This window comes from Protopterus annectens, chromosome 11.part0 (assembly GCF_019279795.1).
Source record: "Protopterus annectens isolate FY-2018-M chromosome 11.part0, PAN1.0, whole genome shotgun sequence".
Classification (NCBI taxonomy): Eukaryota; Metazoa; Chordata; order Ceratodontiformes; family Protopteridae; genus Protopterus; species Protopterus annectens.
In genome coordinates, this window is record NC_056745.1 from 627,992,389 (window position 1) to 628,011,635 (window position 19,247).

The 19,247-nt window shown below is 41.3% G+C and overlaps 1 protein-coding gene across 2 annotated transcripts in view; it reads left to right on the forward strand.

The window, feature by feature from the left end:
* The window catches only part of PRR5 (proline rich 5), a 1,930,091-nt gene that overhangs the window by 1,452,373 nt on the left and 458,471 nt on the right, over positions 1-19,247 (forward strand). The window lies entirely within an intron of this gene.

A 19,247-nucleotide genomic window follows, 5' to 3' on the forward strand; every position in this document is an offset into this window, starting at 1 on the left:
CTGAGGAGGATGCATGCTGACGTCTGTTTTGTACCTGTCTGTTTATGGTCAGTGTCCACACAGAGAGATGCAGGATGTCACACGCACCCTAGTGGTAGCATCTATCTTTTGTAAAATGGCCGGATGTACAAGAGTTGACCAGGGGCAGACTCCCTTGTGTTATGAATACAGCATATAGAAGAGAAGAACCTCTAAAGTTATGGTAAGAATTTATACAACAATACTGTCTTGCATGCGCAAACACTTTGCCAACCGTCTTGCAAACCTGCTGCTTGAAGCTGTATGGAAAAGTAAATATTATGTATTACTACTGTTTACTGTCCATTTCCTGTCTATGACATGAAATTACAAGTGGAAACATAGCAAACTAAAGGCCCTAACAGTATGTCACATATTTACAATACAGCCATGTGTTGCCTCCCCCCAAGCATTGCAACCCTCGTGTCTCGGTACTTTTTCCACACATATATCATCTACACTGCATAAATTAATATCAAATGTTGTGTGATATGCAATGCCTATCAATCTGGTAACATGCAGAACTAGAACTATTGACCCATAACCTAAAAAGGCCATATCTGCAAGGCTAGGAAAGGAATTAGCATGCATCTTATCCACAGGGTGATTTCCTTAGAAGGGTAGGTAGGTTTAACTACAACAAGCCACAAGGAAATCTTTTAATGGTGACGTTGGATGTCCATAACCTTTTTACTGTGATCAGTAATGACTTTGGTATCCAAGCCATAGGTGGGGTCCTGAGTGAGTTGGGTGAAGAGGACAATAAAATATCCTTGGTCAAGGAGATGCTGGCCCTGGTCCTAGAGAATAATGTCTTTATACGGGACAAGCAAATATATAGACAAGCACAGGGGGTAGCTATGGGCACCCCCTGTGCTAATACATACGCTAACCTGGTCCTTTGGTTTTGGGAGAAAGATGTAATTTTAGAACATCCACTATGGAAACAACATGTGTATATGTATACACGTTTTGTAGATGATGTTTGTTTCTTCTGGAGGGTGATGCAGACATGCTAATAGATTTTGTCAGCTACCTACACTCCACCACATCTTTCCTTAGATTTAAGTTGAATTTCTCTGACACCAGCATAGATTTTCTGGATGTCAGTATCACACAAACTAGTGATGGTTTTTCATCGAAGTTATTCAGAAAGGATTGTTGGAAGAACAGTCTGCTGTGCTTTGATAGCATGCATCCCCGTCATATGTTTCCCAACATAGTTCAGGGCCAGGCAGGCAGAATATCTAGGATATCAATGAATGATATAGAATATGAGAAAGATATAGAGTCCTTGAAGCAATGTTTTTTGGACAGAGGATACAATGAGGGGATGATCTGTGAGGTCATTAATGGTAGTAGGCAGAAAAGGGATAGTAAATATAAACCATGGATCAGACAAGAGCATGCTGAAGCTAAGGCCAAAGTTCCACAGAGATATACAAAAAGGGAGCCTAAGTTGTTTGTCACCTATAGTAGTAATACCAAAGATATAAAAAATATAGTCTTTAACAACTGGAACATCTTAAGAAGTGACAATAAGTTAAAGGGCCTAATAGGAACTAGACCCAGTTTTGGATACAAGAGAAATAAGAATTTAAAGGACATCCTTTGCACTGAAAGGGCTTTTACTACATCCAATTCATTTAAGGATAGCCCAGGCAGTGTTCCCTGTGGCTTATGTAAAGCCTGTCCGTCCATTAATAAGAATGCAACTTTTAAACATCCTGTTACTGGAAAATTGTACCACCTTAAGGCAAGGGCTACTTGCAGGACTAGTCACATAGTTTATTTGGCTACATGTGAACATTGCACAGCATATTATGTTGGGAAGACCGATAATATGTTTAAAATCAGAATTCTACAGCATCTTTCCAATATTAGAAATACAAATGTGCATAATGCTCTTTATAGGCACATTGAACAGCACTTCACACACACTTTCAGCTTCAGGGCTGTGGTTAATGTAAGGTTAAATAATAGGGGAGGGGATATAAGGTTGTTGACAGAATCCCTTGAATCTAAATGGATCTTGGAGCTGAGGGCTCATAGGAGCCCAGGGTTAAATGACATGGTTCCTTTGAAACCCGCCCTACAAAAAAGGTGGGTAGTTTATTGATTGCTGATTGGTTGGCTTTTAATTTAAAATAATGGTAATGTTTGTTCCTTTTTATCTGATGAAGGGTACCACACCCGAAAGTGCTTATCCTTGGCTGTTTTGGTTGTTTTAATAAAGAAGGAGTTAATCCAGCAGTGTCCTGCCATTCTTTTCTCTTTTTGGATTTTGCTGTTTGCTGTTTGGTGGGACTTTAGTCATAGCACAGAACTTTTGGATTTTGGAGATTGGTGACCTTCAGCACATTTGACTCAACCCATTTTGGTTTTGTCAAGGGTAGATCTTGCTTATTAAACCTAGTGGACTTCTTTGATACTGACCCCAAAGACCTGGATGAGGGATAACAGGACATATCACCTATGATGAGTTATCCAAGGCCTTTGACACTATCCCCCATTTAGGTGTCATAGAGAAAATCTCCCATTTAGCATACCACGGTGGTACGGCGGTAGCATTGTTACCTCACAGCAAGAGGTTCTCCTGTTCGATTCTCGGCTTGGCTTAGGAGTGCCTTCTGTATGGAGTCTGCATGTCCTCCCCGCTGTTGGGTAGCGTTTGAGAGACATGTGTGCGTAAATGGGCGTGCCTTCGTTGAAGGTTGGGAGTCGAGCTGGCACCTCGGCGTTTCATAAAAAAAATCTACTGCCAATCATTAGCGGACTGGAGTTCCGCTGTGGCAACCCCTTACCGGGAAAAAGCCGAAAGACAAACAACAACAAGAAGAGAAAATCTCCCATCTGAGAATTAACCCATACATTACTAGCTGGATAGCCAACTGGCTCACCGACAGAACACACACTGTCAAAGCTGGGGAATATACCTCCACCACAAGGCTGTGGAATAGCATAAGGATCCATGCTGGACCTTCAACTGTTTAAAAACTATTTCTATGAAGTCTAGGCAAAGGTAGATGGCCTGTGGCTTACCAAGATTTTGCATATGGCTGTCAACTGGATGCAGTCATTTAGAGTCCCCCAACAATGTTAATGTATTACGAAAGGGGCTGACACAGACAAATGATTGGTGCCAAACTCACAGACTGAACCTTAAAGCAAAAATGCCTCATTGTCCCCTTTGGCAGTGAAGTACCCCTGCTAATTATGATATACATAGCACCCCTCTAAGCTCAAACACAGTGTTGCGAGACTTGGGAACACATGTTGATAGCAATCTACACTTCAATCACTATGTGTTTATAGTGGTGAGACACACATTCTACACTGTGCACCTCATATATAAGGCCATCACATCCAAGATCAGGGAGGTCATAGCTCTGCAATACTCTACTCTTATCAGACCACTAATTGAGAGCAGTGCTGCTTTCTGTTGGTACCTCATCAGACACCTGCAGCAACTGGAGAAAACACAGAGGTTTGTGATTGGGAGAATCCAGGGCCTTCAAAACATGACATACATGTAAAGACTGAAATACCTGTCATTGTACCCAGTATCATGTAGGCTGCTGAGAGGTGACCTATGCCTAGCCTACAGAGCAGTCTCAGACTCTGCTGTACTGGAAATGCTGGACATCTGCAAATCAAATGGGTCAAGAATAACTTGCTCCCGGGATCTCATCCTAGCCTGTGACATAAATAGAACATGCTGGGGAGACAGATATATCTCCCAGCGATTGCCACTCCTCTGTAATAGGCTCCCACTGCAACTGAAGTAGTGCTCCTCAATGACCCTATTCAAGCGCAGTCTTAACAGTTGGATGGGTGATTGTAAATTCACCATTGGGGTAGTACCTGTGTCCTTCATGAACAGGGCTGGTCAGTGCTGATAACAAAATCAGTCTGTAACAATGACCATCTAACTATGCTCAGTGAGGGTACTTGTGTATTTAGACGGCTAGGCTTGTAAATGCCCTAGGGCCATTAGTCTAGTAACCTCCTATGAATCTGTGAAGCTATGAACCTATGCAAGCCTCCCAACATCTTCTCTTCAACATGCTCTGCTGATGTCATCCAGTATAAGTTGACCTACAGTCTTGTAACAGTCAGACTTGTGCTGTGGCACTTGTGTAAAGTACTGAGTTCTGTAGTCTGTGTACTTGGGTAGGGGTTCTGTTCTCACTGCAGTCAAGTGTGTGTGTGTGTGTGTGTGTGTGTGTGTGTGTGTGTGTGTGTGTGTGTGTGTGTGTGTGTGTGGTCTTGCTTGACATTACAGACAGCCTTTTACACCAGCATGTAGGACACTATTACCATATTCTCCTCAACAGACACTGCTGATGTCATCAGAGGTATCTGATTTGTGGATATGCACTATTCCCACAAGGGCACGGTCAGAGACTGGCCTGGAGGCCAGGCAGAAGTCACCTCATCCTATACAATACAGATTACAGTGACACGGATTTTAGTCCATCCATATACATCATGACATGGTTTGTAGACCCTGTGTTTTTTCGGTAAGAAACCTGTGTGCTGCATGTGTCTGGTAAGGTACATGCAAAAGAGAGCATTATACTCTATTAGTGTTCTAATGAGGTCCAGGTACAGTGGTTTCATACAGTTCTAAGATCTGAATATGATGGCATGACTCAATGATGTGCACAACATAGGCTTTCAATACCAGTGTAGACAATTGGTGGTTGAAGTTCAGATTGTTATATACAAGTGTTACTAGTGCTTACTTCACTGGGTTTCAGCATAACAGGACTGTTGTCAGTGCTGCAATTAGCATGGAATTCCATTTTTCAGAAGAACAAAATAAAGGCACACTTCTGCATTTATTTGTAGATCATGTGGCTTTGGCACCAGTCATTTGTCTGTATTAGCCCATCCTGTCGTATGTTATCATCATTGATGGACCCAATAATTGCACTCAATGTGCAAGAATCAGCAAACTTGGTAAGCCAAAGGCCATATACTTTAGCCTGAACTGTCAAGTAATAGATTCCAAACAGTAAAGAGCCTAGAACAGATTCCTTGGGTACACCAGTGGTGACAGCTCTACTGGTACAGGTTGATTCACCAACTTTCACAGTATGTGTTCTGTTGGTGAGCCAATTGGTTATCCATCGAGTGACATAAGGGTTAATCCCCAGCTGGGAGAGTTTCTGAATTATACCTTTGTGGGGGATTGTGTTAAAATCCTAGACCATATCAATATAGGCATTATGCACTGTCTTACCTTCATCCAGGCCTGTCACACAGAATCAGTGTGCTGTGCCAACATTACAGATTACCTGTGGTGTGACGTTGTCCAGATACCTTCCTGATATGGTTGAATACACACTTTAACACACCCTGCACCAGGCTATGTTCCCATGTATAGGTGTATATCAACATACATGCATCTGAGCTGGGGATGGACAGCACCTGATGCATGCATGTATTAGACACATCCTGACTCTCCTTAACTGTGAAATATATCAACATGTCATCATGGACCTTTTCTAAATGGACACTAGTAATATCCCCTGTGTGCAACAGACTTGTGTGAGTTGATAATGCTACATTATGTCTGTTACATCTGTTAGACATCCTCAAAGAGGTCATTGAGGGCATGCATCATGACAACACTGTCATCCTGATGAACTTGAGCAGGCCAAGGCATTTGACACAAATCCACTCTATCACTCTATCTAATTCAATCAACAGCCATAAACCTTATCACCAAGTGGGTAGACTAGTGGATCACATACGTGGCATCTAACTATGCTGACATGTGTGAAGTGATCTATATCTCAGGTCCAGTGATCAGGTCCTTTCATCAGGGTTGTCTGCTAGGCCTTTTCCTGTCCATTATTTAAGTGATGGACATCACAGATGGCATACACATCCTGTGTCCAAACAGTTGCCTGAAGGACTGCAGATTGTGGGCAATCATTGACTCTAACTGTGATATTAGTATAATACAGACAGTGTCAACACTTGCACCAAAGATTGCTGCCACAGCCATAACAATACCTGTAGTGACAAGAAAAGACAAGAAAAATGGAGAGATTTGTTATGTCAGGAAAACAAACACACAACTCAAGTAAAATGTGGACATCACACCCTATAATCAGACCAATAGGCATGTTACCTGTGTCCTGGTGTAGATGGTAAGTGGAGCATCTGCCAGCATGTGGTCTGAGTGTGTGAAGGACATCCACATCAGAGGCTATAGTATCTCCATATTTCTCAGCCTTCATCACACCAGTAATGGAGTACAGTGCACTCTTCTTCATGTACCTCCCTACACAGCTTATTGGATATACATAGGTTATCCTTTTTGTGGCATAAACATTACTGTCTGATGGTGCGGAACCATCATCTAGTTGTTACATCAGACGTATGTATGCTACCTCTTCTGGTGAAGCACACAGTGCATACATAGGTGTTTGACAACATTAATGGCATGGATAACATTTGTGACAGTGTGGATTGTGCCATATATGTATGCCATGCACACCAGTCAACTTGCCTGTATTTCTCATAATGTCATATACAGGTATAGCATTGTGCCCCCTAATACCTCCAGCAGATGTTACAGTGCCAGGACAGTGTGCATGATTACCCTCATAGAGTGTGGAGATATCATGATAGTTGCACAAGTTTGTTCATGCAGAATCATCTCTGGTCACTGTAAATTACATATGTTATGCCAGAGGCATGGGATTACTGGTGGTATTATTCTGATATTGTCCAATACTGCTTCTTTTAATGTTGTCCATGAGCCTTTACCTATGTCCCACTTGCTGGAGACCTCTGCTGAGTTTGCACTTATATTCAGTCAAATCAGTTTGCACAGCTTCACAGTATACACGCTACCCCAATTGTATGTCAAATCCCAGATATATGTCCTCTGCATTATTCATGTAAGGATGATTATCTCACACAAACATCCCCCCCATTGTTATTTGCACTGTGCATTCCCTACTGTACCAGACTATATGATTGCCATTGCTGCTACAACAGTCTTCCATTGACATCCCCTCATCTGCTGTACATTAAGTTGCTTCACCTGTCCTTTTTTCCCCTAAGTTAATTCCTACAATTCATCTGTGTGTCCATATTCAATACACACACAGTTCCCCTGAGTGTTTATTTTTTTACATGGCAGTCCATGTACCCTTACAGATCATTTACACAACTTCAGTACAGAATGCCAGGAATTGGATTTCACAGTATTCTGCACTGTAGATGCACTGCCCTGTACGGTGTCTGGCCATATACTTAACATTCATACCTCTCAATTGTTCAGATTTTCACAGAATGTTCAGATGTGCTCCTTATCAAATATGTGGCTTTCTTCCATACCATGGGGATGAACTCAGGACTGATGTAACTCAGTCAGTATTACATACATTTGAGTTTCAGACTTTAAATCCTTCTGAACATATATCTTAAACACAAACACCTGGTTACTCTAGCACGTTTCTGTAGGGTAAATATGTCAAATGTATCCCTATTTCTGGGTCATTGTCCCCCCCATTATTTGGGCCTTTGTCCAGATATCATGCACTAAGAGAATGAGAGCTATCTGTGAAGCCCTGGTGATCATTGTGGCATTCTGTGCAAAACCTGTCAATGCTCGGACTGTCAGTGCTCTGATTTAAACAGGAGTATTGTCTGTGTTCACTTACACAGTTTCCTGGCTGGCAACACTGTTGCCAGCCATAAATCCTCCCTTATTTATGTTTAAATGAGGTGTGTGGCATGATATGCAGTGAGCGCTGCTGCTCATCCCGCATCACCTTGCGCACATGTAAACTCTGTGTAGGCTTCGCGTGAAGCCTGCATGGAGTTTATTGAATCCTGGGGATAATGTCACAAACTGTTTCTTTGTTAATACAAATAAATGCTTTTATGTCATGTGCTTTTACTCCCAAGGGAGCTATTAAATTGCCCCACACGTCATACCCGTACATTTCTTTGTCTTTTTTACTTTGAATCCTTACCACATATGTCCATTTTTCATTTTCTTCTGCGCCACTTTTGCCTTCTTTTACTTTCTCTGCATATTTTTTATTTTCCTTCTCATCACTATTCTTCAGGATTGTCTCTATACCCTCCTTTTGTATTTTCTCCATAGTGCCTTTCTTCACGTTCTGGCTCATTCTGCACCACCATTTCTTTAAGTAAATCATCCCACAACCCTCCTGACTGGAGGGCTGTAATTATACATCCATCATTTGCTGACTCATCTGTATCAAACAGGTTTCTTTGAAACATTCCTCAGAATCCTACACACATTCTCCGGTCTCAATATTTGTTTTCCCCTTCATTTCTTTCACTACTCCATCATCTCCTTTTCTGTCTCCATCTGTCTTCCTGTTTCTCTGGGCCACCTAAGCTCCTGGAACAGAAACTGGAAATGCTCCTCCAAAATGGTTCCCACTCACAACAATGATGAGTAGACGAAGTTCTCCAATGCCTTGTCCGAGTTTCCTCTAGTAGTATAATTACAACCTTAGGTCTCTCCTGAAAAGAGGCCACTAGTGTAGTGGGAGTAACCCCTTAAACAAAGGACAAATAAATGAATAAATAAAGTACACATGAAAGACACCTTATAAATGAAGTTAAAATCAATGTTTAGTAAAGCAAAGCATGAGTACTCACCCACTTGTCCTTTGCAGCGAAATTATCTTGTTTATTGCTGTATCTGAAAAACAGTAAAGAAATAGCAGAACATATAAGAAATCAAATATGATTTTCCTTTCAGGTAACAGTAAACTCATCATAAACTCTCAGGAGGAAAACTGCACTTATATACTGCAGTACATATTTTTTTCAGTTACTACTTGAAGTCCTTCCTAAACATTTGTCAGATAATAAACAGTCCTGCTCCACTTTGCTACTCCTGAAAAGTACTTCTGTGTAAGTTCATATGAGCATAATGTTTATTTCTGTGCCACTAATAAAATGCGTAAAGCAAGCAATTCTCATCTCCAAAACGTTTCTGTATACCTTCACCATTAACTGTACAACTTGTAGTTGCCAGTTAGGCATTAAAGTGGAGGTATACTGCCACTAAACAAAACACATAAAACAAGGAAGTGTTTCTCCTGGTGGAACATTTGTTTAAAGAGGAATGAAAATATCTGATGAACAGTGACAATAGGCCATGTACTACACAATACAACCCAAGGTAATGCTGCTTGTATCAAAAATTATCAGTGTGATTTTTTTACTAACAGTACCACTACCTGAATGTCATGGACCATAGATGTTCTGTAGTCCTCTCTCTCCTTAATTCTTACTCATGGGTTTGGAGCCGATCCTCGGCTCCGACTCAGTCTATTTACAAGCTGGAAGTCTTCTAGTTGGCTCGTGGCTAGGTAGGTATCCCATGGTGCACCAGTACAATCCCCAGATGTCGTTTGCTGCGTCGACGAATTCGGATGTGCTTCTTCTTGGCTATGGCTAAGTCTAACACATTTGTTCTATTTTTTTTGGATTTTTCTGCTATTTTCATATTGTGATAGCCTTATATAGCTATAATTAGTGTTGTGTTTGTAGTTAGTTAGCGTTTACTAGAGCACTTCTTGTGTGCAGTTTCTCTGAGAACAGTTGGCCGTTGGCCCTAGCGCTCTCTTTGGTATCCTTTGTGCCAGTTGTTTCTTCACTGGGTTGTTAATATATATATATATATATATATATATATATATTTCAAAATAACAGATAAAGCAGCTCACATATATATAAAATATTTAAAATACTCAATTAATCAATTTAGCAAGAGCATGTAATTTAAAGCGCTAGTACCTGATAGAACATAAAATAACTTTAAAACTGATGTCATTCTAAACAGTAATCTCGTTTCTAGATAAACAAATATAAGTATAACAACAATAACTTCTGTTCCAGGATGACATCTCACATTTTAAGACGCTGTTTGATATTCAGCATTAGTAAATGGTAAGGTAACCACTGACATTTTACAACAGTATATGGTGTTGTGCAACGATCTAATAGCTACTCATATACGATATATCTAAAAACACATTACAAATACAGAGCTTGAAGTTCTACAGTAAAATATATATATAAGTAAATATAATCATGTGTAATATAAATACCTATATAAATTATTAAATAACTATACTATAAAAACCTATAGATACATAAATAACTGGTTTAATAAGAATAAATAGATAGATAGAAATGAATAAATATATACAATACTATAAATAACTAATTAATTGATAATAATAATAAAATTTAATAATAAACTAAACAACATGTTACCTCAATGCCCTTGCTTTTAAGACAGGTTTTAATGAAATGGAATCATTCAAGCCTAGGCCACGATGTGCTCCTAGCCTGAAGATCCACTCTATCTCAGCACATTCGGTGTCATTTGTAATGTTACCCAATCTAATGTTTACATACTGTATATGGAGGATTTGAAACATAAAAACATGTGATTCACCATACTTCATAATATGTTTCGCCAGGGCATTGTATTCCTCCTTCCTGGCAATACTATAGTAGTGATCTCTAATCCTTTCACGAAGTGTCCGGTTCGTTTTACCAATGTAGTAACAATAGCAAATTTTGCAATAAGCCACATATACAAGATTCTTGGTACTACAGGAGCCATTGACCCTCAGCTACCACAGACGTCTTGTTTCTGGATGTCTGTAGAATCTGGACTCATCTATATACATACATTGTTTGCAACTATTGCATTTTCTAGTGCCTGTAAACCTAAGGACTTCACATGATTCCATAGGCTTACGTATTCTGTTCCGATAACAAAGTTGTTGTTTCAGTGTTTTATTGTTACTGAAGATAAACCTCGGTTTATCATCTAACAGTTCCTTAGTTTTATCATCTACCAACAAGATGTCCCAGCAACTATCTATTGCTCCTTTAATTCTATCAAAATTAGTACCATATGGCAAAATTAAACCTAATTTGTTATTAGTCTTATGTTTTATTGTAGCATTAGCATTACTGCTAGAAAAATAAGGTTTCGCAGTAGTTCTCCTGTTGTTAATGACTTGTTTGCATATGTTCTCAACCTCCACATCTGGATAGCCCCTAGTTAAAAAATCCATTTTAAGTTTTTGTAATTCTGTATTTAATGTGTGGTCTTCATTACAGAGTCTGGCCAACCTGAGTGCTTGTCCTTTCACTATATTGTTAAACACTCTGGGATTATGCATGCTACTGCGATGTAAAAAAGCTGGACAGTGACATGCCTTACGAAAAATTTTGGTTACTATATTACCATTAGTTTTACTAATCGTAACATCCAGAAAATTAATCAAGTTTCTAGAGAAAGTCATGGTAAACTTAAGAAATGTGCTGGAACAGTTAATGTCTTCTAAGAAATTATGAAGCTGGGCACTAGCTGTGCCAATGTCTACGCGAACCTTATTATGGCATCATGGGAAAAGGATCATCTTATGAATCAACCCGAAGTAGTATTTCATAGACGTTTTGTAGATGATCTTTTTATTTTGTGGGATGGCACTGAAACATCTCTTCATAATTTCTTAGAAGACATTAACTGTTCCAGCACATTTCCCAGAGTGTTTAACAATATAGTGAAAGGACAAGCACTCAGGTTGGCCAGACTCTGTAATGAAGACCACACATTAAATACAGAATTACAAAAACTTAAAATGGATTTTTTAACTAGGGGCTATCCAGATGTGGAGGTTGAGAACATATGCAAACAAGTCATTAACAACAGGAGAACTACTGCGAAACCTTATTTTTCTAGCAGTAATGCTAATGCTACAATAAAACTTAAGACTAATAACAAATTAGGTTTAATTTTGCCATATGGTACTAATTTTGATAGAATTAAAGGAGCAATAGATAGTTGCTGGGACATCTTGTTGGTAGATGATAAAACTAAGGAACTGTTAGATGATAAACCGAGGTTTATCTTCAGTAACAATAAAACACTGAAACAACAACTTTGTTATCGGAACAGAATACGTAAGCCTATGGAATCATGTGAAGTCCTTAGGTTTACAGGCACTAGAAAATGCAATAGTTGCAAACAATGTATGTATATAGATGAGTCCAGATTCTACAGACATCCAGAAACAAGATGTCTGTGGCAGCTGAGGTTCAATGGCTCCTGTAGTACCAAGAATCTTGTATATGTGGCTTATTGCAAAATTTGCTATTGTTACTATATTGGTAAAACGAACCGGACACTTCGTGAAAGGATTAGAGATCACTACTATAGTATTGCCAGGAAGGAGGAATACAATGCCCTGGCGAAACATATTATGAAGTATGGTGAATCACATGTTTTTATGTTTCAAATCCTCCATATACAGTATGTAAACATTAGATTGGGTAACATTACAAATGACACCGAATGTGCTGAGATAGAGTGGATCTTCAGGCTAGGAGCACATCGTGGCCTAGGCTTGAATGATTCCATTTCATTAAAACCTGTCTTAAAAGCAAGGGCGTTGAGGTAACATGTTGTTTAGTTTATTATTAAATCTTATTATTATTATCAACTAATTAGTTATTTATAGTATTGTATATATTTATTCATTTCTATCTATCTATTTATTCTTATTAAACCAGTTATTTATGTATCTATAGGTTTTTATAGTATAGTTATTTAATAATTTATATAGGTATTTACTTATATATATATACTTATATATATATTTTACTGTAGAACTTCAAGCTCTGTATTTGTAATGTGTTTTTAAATATATAGTATATGAGTAGCTAACTAATTTAGATCGTTGCACAACACCATACACTGTTGTAAAATGTTAGTGGTTACCCTACCATTCATTATTGCTGAATATCAAACAGCGTTTTAAAATGTGAGATGTCACCCTGGAACAGAAGTTACTGTTGCTATACTTATATTTGTTTATCTAGAAATGAGATTACCGTTTAGAATGACATCAGTTTTAAAGTTATTTTATGTTCTATCAGGTAGTAGCGCTTTAAATTGCATGCTCTTGCTAAATTGATTAATTGAGTATTTTAAATATTTTATATATATAAGTGAGCTGCTTTATCTGTTATTTGAAACGTCTGAAGAAGCGGGAAAGCCCGTGAAAGCGCTTACGTTTTATGTTCTGTTTTCGCTGTCATTGTGCATTAAATTAAGTTATCTTTAACATCGTCTTTTGGATTTACTTGAAGCTGATAACCTAAGGACTCTCTCTTGACTTGTGGGTTGTATGCTGCCTTTCACTATTGGATTTCTTATAAGTTGTTTTTTGGTTTGGGTTGTCTGTGTGGTGATATATATATATATATATATATATATATATATATATATATATATATATATATATATATATGGATTCCTATTACAAGAACGAAAGTTCACTACTTCGAACTTGTAATAGGAAGCCTCACTTCTGCAAAAGTTCACTTTAACGAAAGTGAACTTTTGCATAAATGCAGTTCAACGAAAACACCGCAGCATAGTGGTGGACATAAAGAACAAGTTATGCCCTCCACTATGGTGTGATAGTCACGGACCTTAGGGTTAGGGCACAGGTTAGGGTAAGGGGATAGTTAGTAAAGCTATCCCCTTACCCTAACCCATGCCCTAACCCTAAAGATCGTGACTATTGTACCATAGTGGAGGACATTGCTATGTCCTTCAGTGTGCTGCAGTCATCACGGACCGTAGGGTTAGGGCACGGGTCATGGTAAGGGGATAGCCCTACAGCCTATCCCTTTACTATGACCCGTGCCCTAACCCTAAGGTCTGTGAGTACTGCACGGAAGTTCAGTGCAACACCCGTTCGTTGTGCTGAACTTCGCATAAGTGCACTTTCAATTAAGTGCACTTTCACTGCAGTGAGCATTCCATGCACTATTTCGAATTAGTGAAAATTCAATCTAGTGTATGGAACCCATATATATATATATATATATATATATATATATATATATATATATATATATATATATTCCTAGTCCTCATACTGTTGATATTAGTAGTTGTAGGTACCTTTTGCGCTTAGTTTAGACTGTGTATGCTTTTCATATATATTATAATTAATAGCTTTACTTGCGGAGCTTTCCATTTGTTGATACTTGCAGTTTTTGGTGTTTGCATACAGAACGGGGTTCTGTTTGACCTTCGTTCTCATTATTTCAATAATTAGACTTTGTATTCCTGCTCTAGTGTGTGTGCGAGACTCTTGACTTGTCTTCTATACCTCCCTCTAGGTCCGTTTTAGTTAGAGGACCTAGTCCTTGTGGTGTGTCTTTGTTGGTACTTTTAGGGTTAGGCCCATTTAAGTTAGAGGACCTATTCCTCCCACTTTCCCTTTCTCTGCGTCAGTCTACTGTGGGATGTCTAAGGAGGTTGAGGATCATAAGCCATCTGGCTTTAAAAAGTGTGTGAAATGCTCACAGAAGATGTCTATAATGGATGGCCACAGTAACTTCGTATACTGTCTTGGGGCCATCCACTTACTGGAAACATGCTTATTTTTGTCACTCTTTTAGTGCCAGGGTGTGGCAAGAGAGGAAAAATAAGCTCATATTAAAAGGCCTCCTAAAGCCCTCTTTTGAGGAAGATCTGGCTAGCTCTTCCTCCTCTGATAGATCTCAGGGATCTAAAAAGGAGAAATCCAAATCCTCTAAGCCAGCTGTTGCTTCGGAGCCTCCTCTTAAATTTGCCAAATCTGACAAAACTATTGCCTCCTCGGCTCCACTGAGTACGGAGCCGATCAAGGGTTCTACTACTGTGCCTACAGGGTCAGCACCAAGTAGTTCAGAGCCGACCACTGAGAGTATTCACTGGAGCCGGTCTACGGATCCTTTGCTCATCTCCCCTACATTAAGGTCACCCAAATTGCAGAGATCCCATTCTCCCACACTGTCTTCCAGGTCTTCCAGGAGTTTATCGGAAGAAGATATGGAGAGAGTAGTGCTGAGACTCCTGAAGTCATCTGCCTTACCTAAATTGCTGTTGCCTCCAACCCAGTCAGTCCCGGGGCCACCTGAGTCCGTTACCTCTTTGGTGATTCTTCCTCCGAGCTGTGCTGGTCTTTTGGAGCTGGAGTGCTTGGTACCACTGGTGAATCCCACTTTTCCAGCTCCCCCTGAGGTTTTTTCGGTGCCAAGTTCCGCTCCGACACTCTCTGCGCCATCCATGGTGATAGGAGTCAAAGCTCCACAGTCGGCCTGGCAGGGACGCCTGGAACCGAACCTCTTCGGTTCCGAGCCTTCTTCTTAGTACGTCAATGAGGGTGAGCTTGGACCCTACATCTATCTCGGAGCCGATAGCTCTGGAACCGATGGCATCCTTGGTCTCCTCAGAGCTGGGGAGATCTTCTGAGCTGGAGAGGTCGGCATTCGAGATGATGAGGAGTGTGCTGTCCTGATCATCAACTCCTACCAAGTGTACCGGCACTGTTCCCCCCTAGGGCACCTACTTTTGTCTTGGCTCCTACTCCCTCTCTGGGCAGCAGAGACCCGCAGCCTCAGGAGCCACTGGCTGGTGGCCCCCATTCTTCCAAGACCTTCCCAGAATATCCTTCCAAGTAGCCCCCACAGAAGAGAACATGCAAGAGGAAGCATGTAGACTCCCAGGACGAGTCTCTTACCTCAGACACTGACCTCAAAGAGTAAGAAGGGTCCTCCAAGTCATCCTCTGATGATGTCTCCTTTGTAGACATCCTGGAAATCCTTAAGCAGAGGTGTGGCTGGCCCACTGTCACCCCTTCTGATGAGGAGTTGGTGTACCTGAAGGCTTTCGGGTCTCAACCTTCAGCCTCTTGGGTGGCTCCACCTTTCGATGAACTAATGGAGCTCGTTAGTCGGAAAGGTGTGGGATACTCCTGATACCATGGAGCCACTCCCCAGGAGACCAAATAAATTTCTTTCTACGCCCATGGAAAAGGAATTTTTGTCTAAGGGTGTTCCTGTAGATGCCATGGTGGTGGCGGCGGCCAATAAGAAGGAGCTAGCGGAAACTTCTTCTTCTGTTCATCCGCTGAATAAAGAATCTCAAATGATGGACAGATATGGGAAGCATATCTTTTCATCAGTGGCATTTACTCTTAGATCACTGAACTACCTTAAACACTTCACGAAGCTTCAGAGAGATCTCCTTAAGGAGTTAGGAGATTCTCTTCAAGGTACATTCACTGAGGGAGTCCATGAGAAGGTGTATGTCCAGTTGTCTACCTTGAACTCTATTGTCAACTCGTCCATGAGGCTTATCTCATATGCAGCCGATGAAGCAAGTAGAGCTGTGGGTTCAGGAATTTCCCTAAGGTGTAATTCCTGGATGTGCTTGTGTAATTTTGCGGAACCATTCAAGTCTACCTTTACCAACATCCCCTTCGACGGTTCTTCATTGTTTGGACCTAAGGTAAAGGACACACTCACCCGGTGCGAGCAAGAAGGGAAAACACTCTCTGCTGTGGGAGTACGTTTTACCGTCCCCTCTAGACCATACCCTAAGGGTAAAATGTGGTTCAAGAAGTCCCAGAGGTTTTTCCAGGATGCAAAGGGTGACTCCTCCTTCAGAGGCAGAGGAGGAGGAGGAAATGGTAGACGTCGCCTAAAGGCAGAGGCGGACCGCAAAACCAGGAAGGTCATGCTTCATTTTGGGGCCAGCCCTACCAGCGATCCTGATGTGGGGACCGACTGTGCTTATATGGAGCCGGTCATGGGTCACATTTCTTTATATCCGGAAGCCTGGCTAAGAATCACTCCAGACAAATGGGTACAAAGAATTATCACCAGAGGTTATGTCATACCCTTTTCTCTGCCACCTCATGTTCCCAAGAGGATCCCAGATGTTCCACCCAATCACAGGGATCAGGCAACTGTGGAGGTCAACAAGTTGCTGGCAAAAAGAGTCATCCAAACCGTCCCAGCAGACCAAATACGATCTGGAACTTACTCCAGATTCTTTTTAGTGCCAAAACGTACAGGGGACTGGAGGCCTATCTTGGACCTCAGCAGATTGAACAAATCAGTAAAGAAGGACAAGTTCCGGATGGTGACACTGCAGTCTATACTCCCGTTACTAGGGAAAGACACTTGGATGTGCTCAACAGACCTCCAAGATGCTTACTACCACATAAAAATGGACAGGGTGTCGAGAAGTCATCTACGCTTCCGGCTGGGAGCCAGTCACTACCAGTTTTATGCTCTGCCCTTTTGTCTCACCATAGCTCCCAGGGTGTTTGTGTATGGCAGTAGTGACAGCTCACCTGAGACATCGAGGATTCCAGGTTTTTCCGTATCAGCACGACTGGCTCCTGACTGCCCTCACCAGGCATCTACTTCATCAGACCAGGGATGCTACCATTCAACTTTGTGCCCAGTTGGGAATTACTATCAGTTGGGAAAAATCTGCCTTATTGCCCTCTCAGTTTGTGATTTTTATAGGTGCAGAGGTAGACACACTAGCTATGTTGGCTCGTCTTCCACTAGAAAGGGCACAGAATCTGCTTCTTCGAATTCATCATCTTCTCCCCCTACGAAAAGTCAAGGCCAAGATTGTTCTGAAGCTTCTAGGGACCATGGCTTCTACTATACTACTAGTGCCACTAGCCAGACTATACATGCGGATTCTTCAATGGCTGCTGTCATTCCAGTGGTCCTTTCAACATGTACCATTAACTCATCACATACTGCTGACAGACTCTTGCAAGAAGGACCTCATTTAGTGGACTCGACCCAACCAGTTAACCACGGGCTCTCCATTTGTCCCTCACCAACCCGTTGCCACTGTGACCACGGATGACTCACAGATAGGGTGGGAGGGCATTATCTAGGCAGGACTGTCCAAGGCACATGGCAAGATCATGAGGCTCACCTGCATATCAGTGTTCTAGAGATGAGGGTGGTGCTCCTGGCATTGCAAGCACTTCACGACCTTCTGCCTCTTAGGACGATTGCAATGCAATCAGACAACATGTAGGTAGTATGGTATATCAACAAACAAGGTGGAACCAGATCATACCCACTCTGTCATGAGGCCATTTGAGTTTGGAAATGGGCAATATCTTCCCAGTGTTTTCTGTTGGCAATGCACATCCCAGGGACAACCAACGTGATAGCCAACAAACTCAGCCAGGCAATTTTGATGCCTCACGAGTGGTATCTGAAACAGGAAATAGCAGTGCATATTTTCTGCAGATGGGGACAGCCTTGCTGTGATCTCTTTGCCAGCCCGATCAATGCCAAAAGCAGCAGCTATTTGTCCCTCATCCCCACTCTGGGGGAGTCACTGAGAGAAGCACTTGTTCACGATTGGCCTCTGGGTCTCCTTTATGCTTTCCCTCCCTTTCCTCTCATATTCAAGGTTATTCAGAAAGCGAAACAGCTGGGAAGCAAACTGATCCTCATTGCTCCTTACTGGCCTCGTCAGGTTTGATTCCCCTTTCTCGGGCCTCTTCTCCTAGATGATCCTTGGATTCTGGACTCAGTGCCAGATCTTTTGACGCATGTCAGGTTCGCTTCATCCCACATTACACACCCTCAATTTGACAGCTTGGCTGCTCCAGTTCCATCCCTAGTCAGGCTTCACGACCTCTCACCCTCCGTGACTCATATTCTTACGTCATCTCATAAACCCTCCACTAGGAAGTTATATTCCAGTAAATGGAGGAGATTCTCTATCTGGGCTGAGAAAAAAAATGTTGACCCTTATACCGCTTCCATTCTGGTGGTTTTGGAATTCCTGTCTGAACTTTTCCACCAGGGATCTGCAGCTGTCACAATCAGGGTTCAATTGGCAGCGATTTCTAATTTTCATCTAGGCATACAAGATTCTAATCTGATGTCACATAGACTGTGCAAAACCTTCCTCAAAGGTACCACTTTGTTAAGACCCCCACTTCAGGAACCGGTTGCTTCATGGGACTTGAATTTTGTGCTATCCAAATTAACACCTCCGCCCCTTGAGCCTTTTCATTCATCGCCTTTGAAATTTCTGTGTTGGAAAACCTTGTTTCTGGTGGCAATCACATCTGCTAGAGGCAGAGGCGGACCGCAAAACCAGGGAGTCTGTAAACCCCCCTTATCTGAATGTTCACAAAGACAGAGTATCTCTTTGTACTAATCCATCCTTTGTCCCCAAGATCTGTTCCCATAGCACTTTGAACCAATCCATAGAACTTCCAGTTTTCTTCCCAAATCATTCCAACGCAGAAGAATACAGGTTTCTTCAGTTGGATGTTCATAGACAATTACGTTTT